Here is a 14992-nt window from a genome sequence, read left to right on the forward strand (position 1 = left end):
AATCTAGATTAAATGGACAATTTCCTAGATAGATACCAATCGTCAAAGTTAGGTCAGCATCAGATAAACCATCTAAACAACCCTATAACCCCTCATGAAATAGAAACAATCATTAAATGTCTTCCAACAACAACAACAAAAAGCCTGGGACAAGATGGGTTTAAGGCAGAATTCTATGGGAACTTCAAAGAAGACCTAATACCAATACTCCTCAAACTATTCCACGAAATAGAAGCAGAAGGAACACTACCCAATTTGTTCTATGAAGCCACAATTACTCTTATACCTAAACCACACAAATAACCAATAAAGAGAACTTCAGACCAATTTCCCTTATGAAAATGGATGCAAAACTACTCAATAAAATACTCACAATCCAAATCCAAGAACACATCAAAATGATCATCCATCATGGTCAAGTAGGCTTCTTCCCAGGGGTGCATAGATGGTTCAATATGTGGAATTTATCCACATAATCCATTATGTAAACAAACTCAAAGGAAAAAAAAAACCATAATCCTTTCATTAGACACAGAGAAAGCATTTGACAAAACACAACACCCATTCTTGACAAAAAATCTTAGAAAGATCAGGAATTCAAGGTGCGTACCTAAACATAGTAAAACAATATACAGCAAACCAGTAGCCAGCATAAAACTAAATGGAGAGTAGCTTGAAGCAATCCCACTAAAAGCAAGGACTAGACAGCGTTGCCAGCTGTCTTCCTACCTATTGAATACAGTACTTGAAGTCCTAGCCCGAGCAATTAGACAACAGAAGGAGGTTAAAGAGATACAGATTGGAAAGGAAGAAGTCAAAATATCACAATTTGTAGATGATATGATAGTATACTTAAGTGACTCCAAAAAATTCCACCAGAGAGCTCCTAAAACTGATAAACAGCTTCAGCAAAGTGGCTGTATATAAAATTAACTCAACAAATCAGTCACCTTCCTCTACTTAAAGGATAAATAGACTGAAAAAGAAATTACAGAAATGCCAAGGTTCACAATAGTTACAAATAATATAAAATACCTTGGTGTGACTTTAACCAAGCAAGTGAAATATCTATATGATAAGAAATTCAAGTCTCTGAAAAAGTAATTAAAGAGGATCCAGAATATGGAAAGATCTCCCATGCTTGTGGATTTTCAGAATTAAGATAATAAACATGCTCCCCTTGCTGAAAGTAGTCTACAGATTCAGTGCAATCCCCATCAAATTTCCAACTCACTTCTTCATAGAGTTTGTAAGAGCAATTTGCAAATTCATTTGGAATAACAAAAAACCCAGGACAGTGAAAATTATTCTCAACAATAAAATAACTTCTGAGGGAATCACCATCCCTGAATTCAATAGTGATAAAAACTGCATGATATTCATACAGAGAGAGGCAGGTAGATCAGAATTGGAGACCAAGAAATGAACCCACACACAACTATGGTCACTTGATCTTTGACAAAGGAGCTAAAACCATCCAGTGGAAAAAAGACAGCATTTTCAACATATGCTGGTTCAACTGGTGGTTATCGTGTAGAAGAATACAAATCTCTCCATTCTTATCTGCTTATACAAAGCTCAAGTCCAAGTCGATCAAGAACCTCCAAGTAAAACCAGATAGACTGCAACTAATAGAAGAGAGAATAGGAAAAACCTAGAGCACATGGGCAAAGGGGAAATTTTCCTGAACAAAATACGAATAGCTTATGCTCAAAAGATCAAAAATTGAAAAATGTTACCTCATAAAATTGCAAATCTTCTGCAAGGCAAAGGACACTATCAATAGGACAAAAACAGCAACCAACAGATTGGGGAAAGATCTTTACCAATTCTCTATCCAACAGAGGGCTAATATACATTATTCAAAGAACTCAAGAAGTTAGACTTCAGAGAACCAAATAACCCTATTAAAAATGGGTTACATATCTTAACAAAGAATTCTCAACTGAGGAATACTAAATGGCTGAGAAGCACCTAAAAAATGTTCAACATCCTTGGTCATCAGGGAAATGCAAATCAAAACAATCCTGAGATTCCACCTCACACAAGTCAGATTGGCTAAGATCAACAACTCAGGTGACAGCAGATGCTGGTGAAGATGTGGAGAAAGAGGGACACTCCTCCATTGTTGGTGAGATTGAAAGCTGATACAACCATTCTGGAAATCAGTCTTGTGTTTCTTCAGAAATTTGGACATAGTACTACCTGAGGAGCCAGGTATACCTCTCCTGGGCATATACCCAAAAGATACTCGAACATATAACAAGGACATGTGCTCTGCTATGTTCAGAGGAGCCTTATTTATAATAGCCAGAAGCCATAAAGAACCAAGATGTACTTTGACAGAGGAAGAAAATGTGGTACCATTACAAAATGGAGTACTATTCGCTATTAAAAACAATGACTTCATGAAATTCTTAGGCAAATGGATGGAACTAGGAAATATCATCCTGAGTGAGGTAACCTAATCCCCCCAAAACACACATGACATACACATACAAATAAGTGAATATTAGCCCAAAAGCTTGGAATACCCAAGATACAAATCACAGACCACATGATGCTCAACAAGAATAAAGACCAAAGTTTGGATACTTTGGTCCTTCTTAGAAGAGGTAACAAAATACCCATTGGAGTAGATACAGAGACAAAGTGTGGAGCAAAGACTAAAAGAAAGGCCACCCGGAGACTGCCCACCTTGAGTTCCATCCCATATACAGTAATCAAACTCAGACTTGTGGATGCCAAGAAGTTGACAGGAGCCTTATATAGCTGCCTCCTGAGAGATTCTGCCAGTACCTGACAAATACAAAGGTGGATGCTAGCAGCCAACCAAAGAACTGAGCAAGAGTTCCCAATGGAGAAGTTAGAGAAAGGACTGAAGGAGATGAAGGGGTCTGTAGCTTCATAGGAGGAACAACCAGACCCCCTCCACCTTCCAGAGTTCCTGGGACTAAACAACCAACCAAAGAATACACATGAAGGAATCCATGGCTCCAACTGCATATGTAGCAGAGAATGCTGTTGCCTGACATCAGTGTGTGGAGAGGCCCTTGGTCCTGTTAGGGCTCTATGCCCCAGTGTAGGGGAATGCCCGGATGGGGAATTGAGAGTGGGTGGATGGGTGGGGGAATACCCTCATAGAAGCAGGAGGAGAGAGTATAGGATAGGGGGTTTTGGGAGTAGAAAGCAGGAAAGGCGATAACATTTAAAATGTAAATAAAGAAACATTTTAAAAAATTAAAACAAATATATAATTATAGCACTTTCCCATTTGCCCCCTGCATTCCTTCAAATTCATGGTGTCTTTTTCTGTCATGTCATTATTATTGTTTCATACATACTACAGAAGTACATCTGTATGACCTGCTGAGTATGTCTGGTGTTATTTGCATGTTTATCCTTTCGTTGTTGAGATCTTGGCATTGTATAACCAAGTCATGGGCTAATTCCTGAGGAAGACTTATTTTCCTATTCTTTGTATGTTTTAGTTAACTGTAATTCTTCTTGTAGGGTCAGGATCCCTTGAGGTTTCCCCTTTCCAGTTTAGTATGTCTATTAATATTGTCCTTGTTTAGGTTTTGTTTAGAGAATCATAGTGTTGAAATATCCTAACTGAGCTTACCTGTCATTTGAAGGAGAAATTATTCCACAGATTCCTCTGGCTCCTAGATTCTTTCTCTTCCCTCCTTTGCCATGGTCCCTGGGCCTTAGGTGTAACAGTTGTGTTATAGATTGAGACTGGGCTCCTCACAGTCTAATTTTTTTCACATGCATGTATTTGTCTCTGTGGGAGTTTACAGTAGGCTGTCAAAAGAAATATTTTTCCTTTCCTTATAGGAAAACTTGAACAAGCTGATGTCCAATTTAAGAACCACTCACCCACACTATGTGTGCTGTAAATACCCAATGAAACCAAGAGCCCAGGTGAGACACCTGCCAGCCCTGAAGTTGCTGCTAAGTCTTTAAGGACTTCTGCCTGAAGCCCAGGTGTTTTGCCTATGTTATTCAGGGCCATGGAACACAGCCTGGTCCTTTACCAGCTCAGGTGTAATGGCATCCTGGAAGGCATCTGCATCTGCAGGCAGCTGTTCCCCAACAGAATCCTGTATGGAGACTTTCAACACAGGTACATTGTCAAAATGCTCTGTTTGTCCTTTGACATGAATAAGGGCTGGGATGTGAGGGGAGAAATATCACATGAAAAGCCCTATTTCAAAAGAGCACTTGTCGTTGGTCTTCCATATGAAATAACTTACGATTTGGTCAAGGTTCACGTTCTTGTGTCATCTAAATTTTGTTGGAACTTGTCTGATATATAATAGGGGATAGAAATCCCTGGCCCAAGAGTCCTAAGGCAAAGTGACTATGGGCAAGTTTCTTGACTTCCTGGGAACTAGGCTTTTTGGTTTGTAGGAAGAGAGGCCTGTAATCACTAATCATTACTAACAGCCTGGTCATTTCTGTGTCCACAATGACAGATGTTGAGTGCTGAATGCTAGTGCCATCCCAGAAGGCCAGTTCATTGACAGCAAGAAAGCTTGTAGGAAGCTCTTAGATTCCATGGAAACTGACCACACACTGTACAAATTTGGACACACCAAGGTAATGCATCAATTCTGCCTCATGCTGTTGGCCTTTTATCCTCTTAACATAGTGAGATGGGTGGATCATTCTTCTTATCCATCTTTCTGAAGGTGTTCTTTAAGTCTGGCTTGCTAGGAACCCTGGAAGAGATGCAGGATAAGTGTTTGGCCAAACTGATCAATCAGAATCAAGCTGTGTACAGAGGATTTCTCATGCCTGTGGAATTCTAGAAGATGATGCAGAGGACGTTGAGCATGGTCTTAGTTTAAGCATGAGCTCTTTGGAAGAAGGTGGAAGGGGAAGAGAGAATCCCTTGTAGGAGCAATGATTTGTTTGTTTGTTGAGACAGGTTTCTCTGTGTAACCCTATGCTGTCATGGAATTCACTCTGTAGACCAAGTTGGCAACTCAAGATTTGCCTGCTTCTGTCTCCTAAGTGCGAATATTAAAGGTATGAGCCACCACTGCCAGACTGCTTTAAAAATAATACTATCTATCTATCTATCTATCTATCTATCTATCTATCTATCTGATCTATGTAATCTATCTTTGTAATCTATTTATCTATGTAATCCATTCATGTAATCTACCTATGTCTGTAATCTATCTATCTTATCTATCTATCTATCTATCTATCTATCTATCTATCTATCTATCTAACTAACTAACATTGTGTTTATCTGTGAGTACTTAAGCCAAGGCATACTTGTATCCATCAGAGGACAACAGAAGTTCTGTTCTTGCCTCTACTATGTGGGGCTTGGAAATCAAACTCAGGCTGTCAGGTATGCTATTGGGCACCTTTCCCTGCTGAGCCATCTTGCTTTGTTTGCAGGGAGACCACCTCTGCATCCAGTACATCTGTGCTTTCATGAGCATCAAGCACTGGCCCTGGATGAGACGCTTTTTCAAGATCAAGTCTCAGCTAAGGAGAGTGGAGAAGAAGATTGACACCATGAAGAAGGAGTTCCAGAAAACTAAAGATGAGCTTGCCAAGTCAGAGGCAAAGAGAAAGATGCTGGTCACTCTGGTACCAGAGAAGAATGACCTACAACTCCAAGTACAGGCTATATGTCTTTAGAAATCTTGCATTTTCAAATCTCCATTGAATACGATTCTGGGCAATCTGGATTAACTGAGGCTAAGTGCATAGGTGGGTGTTTGGTTTTTCTTGGAGTGTTTCATTGAGGATTTCACAAAGATGGCAGTGTCTCAAATCTTTGTCCCTTAAAGGGAATTGTGATCTCTTTTTAAAGGAGAGTGAGAATATTTTGGATGCTGAGGAGCAATGGAACCAGCTGATCAAAGCCAAGTTCCAGCTGGAGGCCAAGATCAGAGGTGACCAAGAGAGCCCAAGATGAGGAGATCAGCACCAAGCTGACAGTCAAGAAGAAGAAGCTGCAGGATGAGTGCACAGAGCTGAAGAAAGACATTGATGACCTTGAGCTGACATTGACCAAGGTTGAGAAGGAAAAATATGCCACAGAAAACAAGATACTTGCTCTTTTTGCAGTTTCTCTCCAGAAAAATGTACTCATTGCTAACCAAGCTCTGCTTCATCTTCTAACTGCTGTGGCTTCTTTTAGGTAAAAATACCTTATCAAAGAACTGTCAGGCCTGGATGAAACCATAGAAAAGCTAACACAGAAGAAGGCCCTCCAAGAGACCCACCAGCAGACCCTGGACAACCTCTAGGTTGAAGACAAGGTCTATTCTCTGAGCAAGCTCAAGAATGAGCTGGAGCAGCACATGGATGACAAGAGCACTGGGCATCAGTCTACAGTTTTTCTCTGTATTTTGAACAGTTGAGTTTTCCTGCAATTCTGAGACAGGGTTTCACTGTGTAGCCTCAACTAGCTGCATTTTCTCAATCTTTCTGCATCAATTTCCTCAGTGTAGAGATTATAGGACTCTCCCATCTCCATTTCTACAATTAAAATTTTTGGTAGGATAGTAGTAGTGCTTCAATAAGTGATTAAAATATAGATTTATCAATATTTGCTTCCACATATGCTTAATGCAATTGATATCTTATGCTTACTCCACTATACTGATATGCTGATAAACTCATTATGTGTATCAATATTGACAATGTAAATTTTAGGGTGAGATGCATTTAGCACAATTTTATTTTCACTCTTAACCTTTGGTCTAGTAGGCTGACAACAGTAAATGGAAATTATGGCATGCACTCTCATGTGGCTTAGGCTAAGCAGGATATGAATTTGAGCTAGTCATGAAATCATCCATCTTTCCCTTCTTCCCGTTATGTTCAGCACAAATGACCCTGCCTCCTATAGGCCACAACTCCTGTTTTCCATGCCTTCTGAGGCCATACCTCTTCTAAGGCATACCTGCGATAGACCATGCCTTTTGTAGGCTACACTGCCTGTAGGCCACGCCCCCTTTAGGCCATGACTCAATAAATAAATGAGAGGTACATTGGGAGTTCTGAGGATGAGAAGAAAGAAAAGGGAGTCAGGTATGTAACACGGGTTATATCTCCCCTCTAGATGTTTTCTTTGCTTCCATCCAAGATTTCCAGGCCCTTGGGCTTTTGGCCTTTGCTGCTGATCATCTTTGGGTGACTTCACCATTCCTTCTTTCATGTCTCAGCCTTTGTTTCACCTCTGCAACCAATTTTTCTTGAATTTTATAATTCCTTTTGCAAAACCCAGCAATGGATTCTGCTCCCTTGGAAGAACTTGACTCCATGAAAAGAGCCCCATATAAAATGAACTTAACATTGAGCCACTCCACTTGTATTACTTTTGTGAGTTTACAGATCTTTATATTCTTCACATAAGTTCAAATTTGTTTTAATTTTGCATTCTAGGTTCCAAAATCCAGATTTCATAGGTACTGTGTTTCTGAGCAATAATATATAGCAATGGAACTGAATATTAAATGCAAGGGGTGCATTAAAGAGGTGAGTAAACACAAGACAAATATAAAGGGGTATTTTAATACTAAAATCTTAACAGTCTAAATAGGCATCAAACACTGGGAAGTGTACTTTAAAAGACCAACTCACAGCATTTAATAGGATTTTATACTATTCCCTAAAAAATGCCTTGCATAGAATTTGAATTTTATTATTTTTGTGACAAGGTGTTGCTGTGTAGAGGCTGGGCCAAGCCTTTTGGGTGCTGGGTTGATATATATACATTCCTCTGTGATCCAGTAGTTTTATTCTATTCTAGTTAAAAAATGTGTTACCACCAACTAGCAGTAGTGAAGAAAAATTAACAAAATTTAGGTAGCCTTTGAAAGATCGTATCATGAGGAATATATTTAACTGAAAGTATGGATATAGTCTCCAGGATGAGTGAGTGAAGATAAAATGACAGCAGTAGCCATAACACATACATAAGTTATAAGGGGATGTATAAACTATGTGTATATAACATAGTTAATCATAATTGCAGCAAAATAATAAACCTAGAGAAGCACTAGAGAGTGTCAGGGTAAAAGAAAAAGAATAACACAGTCTGACTGTTTAGGTTCCTCTAGCAGAAAAAGAAGGCTATGAACCTTTTAGGTAGATTTGCTTAGTCCATGTAGGATAATGTTTGAAGAACATAGACTATGCCATGGTCTAGGAAGTTCTATACTTTAATGTAATCAAGTTAAACAGAGAATTTGAGAATAGGACATTAATAAGCATAGATAAGTATGCATCATTTTGTAGAACAAGGATTCTTTTAGGTATGTGCCCAAGACTTGTATAGTAGGCCCATAAGTTACTTCTACTGAGAAAAAGATGACTAGTGGATATAATCAATAGTCATTGTGACAATGTGTTGTGTGCCCAGATAATAATTAAAAGTATGTTAAATATCATCATCATCAACAACAACAATAACAGCAACAACAACAAAACAAAAACACACAACAGTTAGAGGAAATGTTTAAATAGAAAATTGCAATACATCTGCTCCATTCAGCATGCATGAATGGATGTAAATTAATGATCACATGTATTTACCATTGTGTTTTTTTTTCTTTCTTTCCATTTTTTATTAGGTATTTAGCTCATTTACATTTCCAATGCTATACCAAAAGTCCCCCATACCCACCCACCCCCACTCCCCTACCCGCCCACTCCCCCTTTTTGGCCCTGGCGTTCCCCTGTTCTGGGGCATATAAAGTTTGTGTGTCCAATGGGCATCTCTTTCCAGTGATGACCGACTAGGCCATCTTTTGATACATATGCAGCTAGAGTCAAGAGCTCCGGGGTACTGGTTAGTTCATAATGTTGATCCACCTATAGGGTTGCAGATCCCTTTAGCTCCTTGGGTACTTTCTCTAGCTCCTCCATTGGGAGCCCTGTGATCCATCCATTAGCTGACTGTGGGCATCCACTTCTGTGTTTGCTAGGCCCCGGCATAGACTCACAAGAGACAGCTACATCTGGGTCCTTTCGATAAAATCTTGCTAGTGTATGCAATGGTGTCAGCTTTTGGATGCTGATTATGGGGTGGATCCCTGGATAAGGCAGTCTCTACATGGTCCATCCTTTCATCTCAGCTCCAAACTTTGTCTCTGTAACTCCTTCCAAGGGTGTTTTGTTCCCATTTCTAAGGAGGGGCATAGTGTCCACACTTCAGTCTTCATTTTTCTTGAGTTTCATGTGTTTAGGAAATTGTATCTTATATCTTGGGTATCCTAGGTTTTGGGCTAATATCCACTTATCAGTGAGTACATATTGTGTGAGTTCCTTTGTGAATGTGTTACCTCACTCAGGATGATGCCCTCCAGGTCCATCCATTTGGCTAGGAATTTCATAAATTCATTCTTTTTAATAGCTGAGTAGTACTCCATTGTGTAGATGTACCACATTTTCTGTATCCATTCCTCTGTTGAGGGGCATCTGGGTTCTTTCCAGCTTCTGGCTATTATAAATAAGGCTGCTATGAACATAGTGGAGCATGTGTCCTTCTTACCATTTGGGGCATCTTCTGGATATATGCCCAGGAGAGGTATTGCTGGATCCTCTGGTAGTACTATGTCCAATTTTCTGAGGAACCGCCAGACGGATTTCCAGAGTGGTTGTACAAGCCTGCAATCCCACCAACAATGGAGGAGTGTTGCTCTTTCTCCACATCCACGCCAGCATCTGCTGTCACCTGAATTTTTGATCTTAGACATTCTGACTGGTGTGAGGTGGAATCTCAGGGTTGTTTTGATTTGCATTTCCCTGATGATTAAGGATGTTGAACATTTTTTCAGGTGCTTCTCTGCCATTCGGTATTCCTCAGGTGAGAATTCTTTGTTCAGTTCTGAGCCCCATTTTTTAATGGGGTTATTTGATTTTCTGAAGTCCACCTTCTTGAGTTCTTTATATATGTTGGATATTAGTCCCCTATCTGATTTAGGATAGGTAAAGATCCTTTCCCAATCTGTTGGTGGTCTCTTTGTCTTATTGATGGTGTCTTTTGCCTTGCAGAAACTTTGGAGTTTCATTAGGTCCCATTTGTCAATTCTCGATCTTACAGCACAAGCCATTGCTGTTCTGTTCAGGAATTTTTCCCCTGTGCCCATATCTTCAAAGCTTTTCCCCACTTTCTCCTCTATAAGTTTCAGTGTTTCTGGTTTTATGTGAAGTTCTTTGATCCATTTAGATTTGACCTTAGTACAAGGAGATAAGTATGGATCGATTCACATTCTTCTACATGATAACAACCAGTTGTGCCAGCACCATTTGTTGAAAATGCTGTCTTTCTTCCACTGGATGGTTTTAGCTCCCTTGTCGAAGATCAAGTGACCATAGGTGTGTGGGTTCATTTCTGGGTCTTCAATTCTATTCCATTGGTCTACTTGTCTGTCTCTATACCAGTACCATGCAGTTTTTACCACAATTGCTCTGTAGTAAAGCTTTAGGTCAGGCATGGTGATTCCACCAGAGGTTCTTTTATCCTTGAGAAGAGTTTTTGCTATCCTAGGTTTTTTGTTATTCCAGATGAATTTGCAAATTGCTCCTTCTAATTCGTTGAAGAATTGAGTTGGAATTTTGATGGGGATTGCATTGAATCTGTAGATTGCTTTTGGCAAGATAGCCATTTTTACAATGTTGATCCTGCCAATCCATGAGCATGGGAGATCTTTCCATCTTCTGAGATCTTCTTTAATTTCTTTCTTCAGAGACTTGAAGTTTTTATCATACAGATCTTTCACTTCCTTATTTAGAGTCACTCCGAGATATTTTATATTATTTGTGACTATTGAGAAGGGTGTTGTTTCCCTAATTTCTTTCTCAGCCTGTTTATTCTTTGTGTAGAGAAAGGCCATTGACTTGTTTGAGTTAATTTTATATCCAGCTACTTCACCGAAGCTGTTTATCAGGTTTAGGTGTTCTCTGGTGGAATTTTTAGGTTCACTTATATATACTATCATATCATCTGCAAAAAGTGATATTTTGACTTCCTCCTTTCCAATTTGTATCCCCTTGATCTCCTTTTGTTGTCGAATTGCTCTGGCTAATACTTCAAGTACTATGTTGAAAAGGTAGGGAGAAAGTGGGCAGCCTTGTCTAGTCCCTGATTTTAGTGGGATTGCTTCCAGCTTCTCTCCATTTACTTTGATGTTGGCTCCTGGTTTGCTGTAGATTGCTTTTATCATGTTTAGGTATGGGCCTTGAATTCCTGATCTTTCCAGAACTTTTAACATGAATGGGTGTTGGATCTTGTCAAATGCTTTTTCTGCATCTAACGAGAAGATCATGTGGTTTTTGTCTTTGAGTTTTTTTATATAGTGGATTACATTGATGGATTTTCGTATATTAAACCATCCCTGCATCCCTCGAATAAAACCTACTTGGTCAGGATGGATGATTGCTTTAATGTGTTCTTGGATTCGGTTAGCGAGAATTTTATTGAGGATTTTTGCATCGATATTCATAAGAGAAATTGGTCTGAAGTTCTCTATCTTTGTTGGATCGTTCTTGGTTTAGGTATCAGAGTAATAGTGGCTTCATAAAATGAGTTGGGTAGAGTACTTTCTACTTCTATCTTGTGAAAAAGTTTGTGCAGAACTGGAATTAGATCTTCTTTGAAGGTCTGATAGAACTCTGCACTAAACCCGTCTGGTCCTGGGCTTTTTTTGGCTGGGAGACTATTTATAACTGCTTCTATTTCTTTAGGGGATATGGGACTGTTTAGAAGGTCAACTTGATCCTGATTCAACTTTGGTACCTGGTATCTGTCCAGAAATTTGTCCATTTCGTCCAGGTTTTCCAGTTTTGTTGAGTATAGCCTTTTGTAGAAGGATCTGATGGTGTTTTGGATTCTTCAGGATCTGTTGTTATGTCTCCCTTTTCAGTTCTGATTTTGTTAATTAGGATTTTGTCTCTGAGACCTCTAGTGAGTCTAGCTAAGGGTTTATCTATCTTGTTGATTTTCTCAAAGAACCAACTCCTCGTTTGGTTAATTCTTTGAATAGTTCTTCTTGTTTCCACTTGGTTGATTTCACCCCTGAGTTTGATTATTTCCTGCCGTCTACTCCTCTTGGGTGAATTTGCTTCCTTTTTTTCTAGAGCTTTTAGATGTGTTGTCAAGCTGCTAGTATGTGCTCTCTCCCGTTTCTTCATGGAGGCACTCAGAGCTATGAGTTTCCCTCTTAGAAATGCTTTCATCGTGTCCCAAAGGTTTGGGTACGTTGTGGCTTCATTTTCATTAAACTATAAAAGTCTTTAATTTCTTTCTTTATTCCTTCCTTGACCAAGGTATCATTGAGAAGAGTGTTGTTCAGTTTCCACGTGGGTGTTGGCTTTCTGTTATTTTTTTTTGTTATTGAAGATCAGCCTTAGTGCATGGTGATCTGATAGGATACATGGGACAATTTCAATATTTTTGAATCTGTTGAGGCCTGTTTTGTGACCTATTATGTGGTCAATTTTGGAGAAGGTACCATGAGGTGCTGAGAAGAAGGTATATCCTTTTGTTTTAGGATAAAATGTTCTGTAGATATCTGTCAGATCCATTTGTTTCATCACTTCTGTTAGTTTCAGTGAGTCCCTGTTTAGTTTCTGTTTCCATGATCTGTCCATTGGTGAAAGTGGTGTGTTGAAGTCTCCCACTATTATTGTGTGAGGTGCAATGTGTGCTTTGAGCTTTACTAAAGTTTCTTTAATGAATGTGGCTGCCCTTGTATTTGGAGCATAGATATTCAGAATTGAGAGTTCCTCTTGGAGGATTTTACCTTTCATGAGAACGAAGTGCCCCTCCTTGTCTTTTTTGATGACTTTGGGTTGGAAGTCAATCTTATCAGATATTAGGATGACTACTCCAGCTTGTTTCTTCATACCATTTGCTTGGAAAATTGTTTTCCAGCCTTTTATTCTGAGGTAGTGTCTATCTTTTTCTCTGAGATGTGTCTCCTGTAAACAGCAAAATGTTGGGTCTTGTTTGTGTAGCCAGTTTGTTAGTCTATGTCTTTTTATTGGGGAGTTGAGACCATTGATGTTAAGAGATATTAAGGAAAAGTAATTGTTGCTTCCTGTTATTTTTGTTGTTAAAGTTGGCATTCTGTTCTTGTGGCTGTCTTCTTTTAGGTTTGTTGAGGGATTACCTTCTTGTTTTTTCTAGGGCATTGTTCCCGTTCTTGTATTGGTTTTTTTTCTGTTATTAACCTTTGAAGGGCTGGATTCGTGGAGAGATAATGTGTGAATTTGGTTTTGTCGTGCAATACTTTGGTTTCTCCATCTATGGTAATTGAGAGTTTGGCTGGGTATAGTAGCCTGGGCTGGAATTTGTGTTCTCTTAGTGTCTGTATAACATCTGTCCAGGCTCTTCTGGCTTTCATAGTCTCTGGTGAAAAATCTGGTGTAATTCTGATAGGCTTGCCTTTGTATGTTACTTGACCTTTTTCCCTTACTGCTTTTAGTATTCTATCTTTATTTAGTGCGTTTGTTGTTCTGATTATTATGTGTTGGGAGGAATTTCTTTTCTGGTCCAGTCTATTTGGAGTTCTGTAGGCTTCTTGTATGTTCATAGGTATCTCTTTCTTTATATTTGGGAAGTTTTCTTCAATAATTTTGTTGAAGATGTTTGCTGGTCCTTTGAGTTGAAAATCTTCATTCTCATCCACTCCTATTATCCGTAGGTTTGGTCTTCTCATTGTGTCCTGGATTTCCTGGATATTTTGAGTTAGGATCTTTTTGCATTTTCCATTTTCTTTGATTGTTGAGCCGATGTTCTCTATGGAATCTTCTGCACCTGAGATTCTCTCTTCCATCTCTTGTATTCTGTTGCTGATGCTCAAATCTATGGTTCCAGATTTCTTTCCTAGGGTTTCTATCTCCAGTGTTGCCTCACTTTGAGTTTTCTTTATTGTTTCTACCTCCCTTTTTAGGTCTAGTATGGTTTTGTTCATTTCCATCACCTGTTTGTATGTTTTTTCCTCTTTTTCTCTAAAGACTTCTACCTGTTTGATTGTGTTTTCCTGTTTTTCTTTAAGGACTTGTAACTCTTTAGCAGTGTTCTCCTGTATTTCTTTAAGTGATTTATTAAAGTCCTTCTTGATGTCCTCTACCATCATCATGAGATATGCTTTTAAATCTAGGTCTAGGTTTTCGGGTGTGTTGGGGTGCCCTGGACTGGGCGAAGTGGGAGTGCTGGGTTCTGATGATGGTGAGTGGTCTTGGTTCCTATTAGTAGGATTCCTACGTTTACCTTTCGCCATCTGGTAATCTCTGGAGTTAGTAGTTATAGTTGACTCTGTTTAGAGATTGTTCTTCTGGTGATTCTGTTACCGTCTCTCAGCAGACCTGGGAGACAGATTCTCTCCTCTGAGTTTCAGTGCTCAGAGCACTCTCTGCTGGTAAGCTCTCTTACAGGGAATGTGCGCAGATATCTTGTTTTTGGACCTCCTCCTGGTCGAAGAAGAAGGCCCAAAACAGGGCCTCTTTCAGAAGCTGTGTTGCTTTGGCAGTTCCCAGAAGCTGTCAGCTTCTGTGGTGCAGACCCTCACCTGTGCAAACTAAATTCCTAAGTTCCAGGGAGTCCTGGAACCAAGATGGCGACTGCTGCTCCTGAGGCTGAGGCCGCCTCCCAAGCCAGGCGGACACCTGTCCTCTGGTCCGGACGGTGGCCGGCTGTCTGCCACCATTGTGTTTTTTAAGCTATTAGATTTTAAGCCTCTTGCCCCATTCGACATCTAAATTCTTTTGAATCACCACTGGCCAGTAGTTTCATCGTGTAACTAGTTCCTCACAATTTCTCATTATTTTGGCTATTTTTGAGTTCTTTACAAAACCACCTGTATAATTTAGATTCACATTCAAAATATCCTGGATTTTTGTTCTGCTTTTTAAATTTAGGTACACCTTTGATTTCATTTTCCTCTTTAATTTAATTACATATCACTAGAAGTTAAACAACTTCTCTTCAAAGGCATCTAGAAACTTT

This window comes from Mus musculus, chromosome 3 (assembly GCF_000001635.26).
Source record: "Mus musculus strain C57BL/6J chromosome 3, GRCm38.p6 C57BL/6J".
Lineage (NCBI taxonomy): Eukaryota > Metazoa > Chordata > Mammalia > Rodentia > Muridae > Mus > Mus musculus.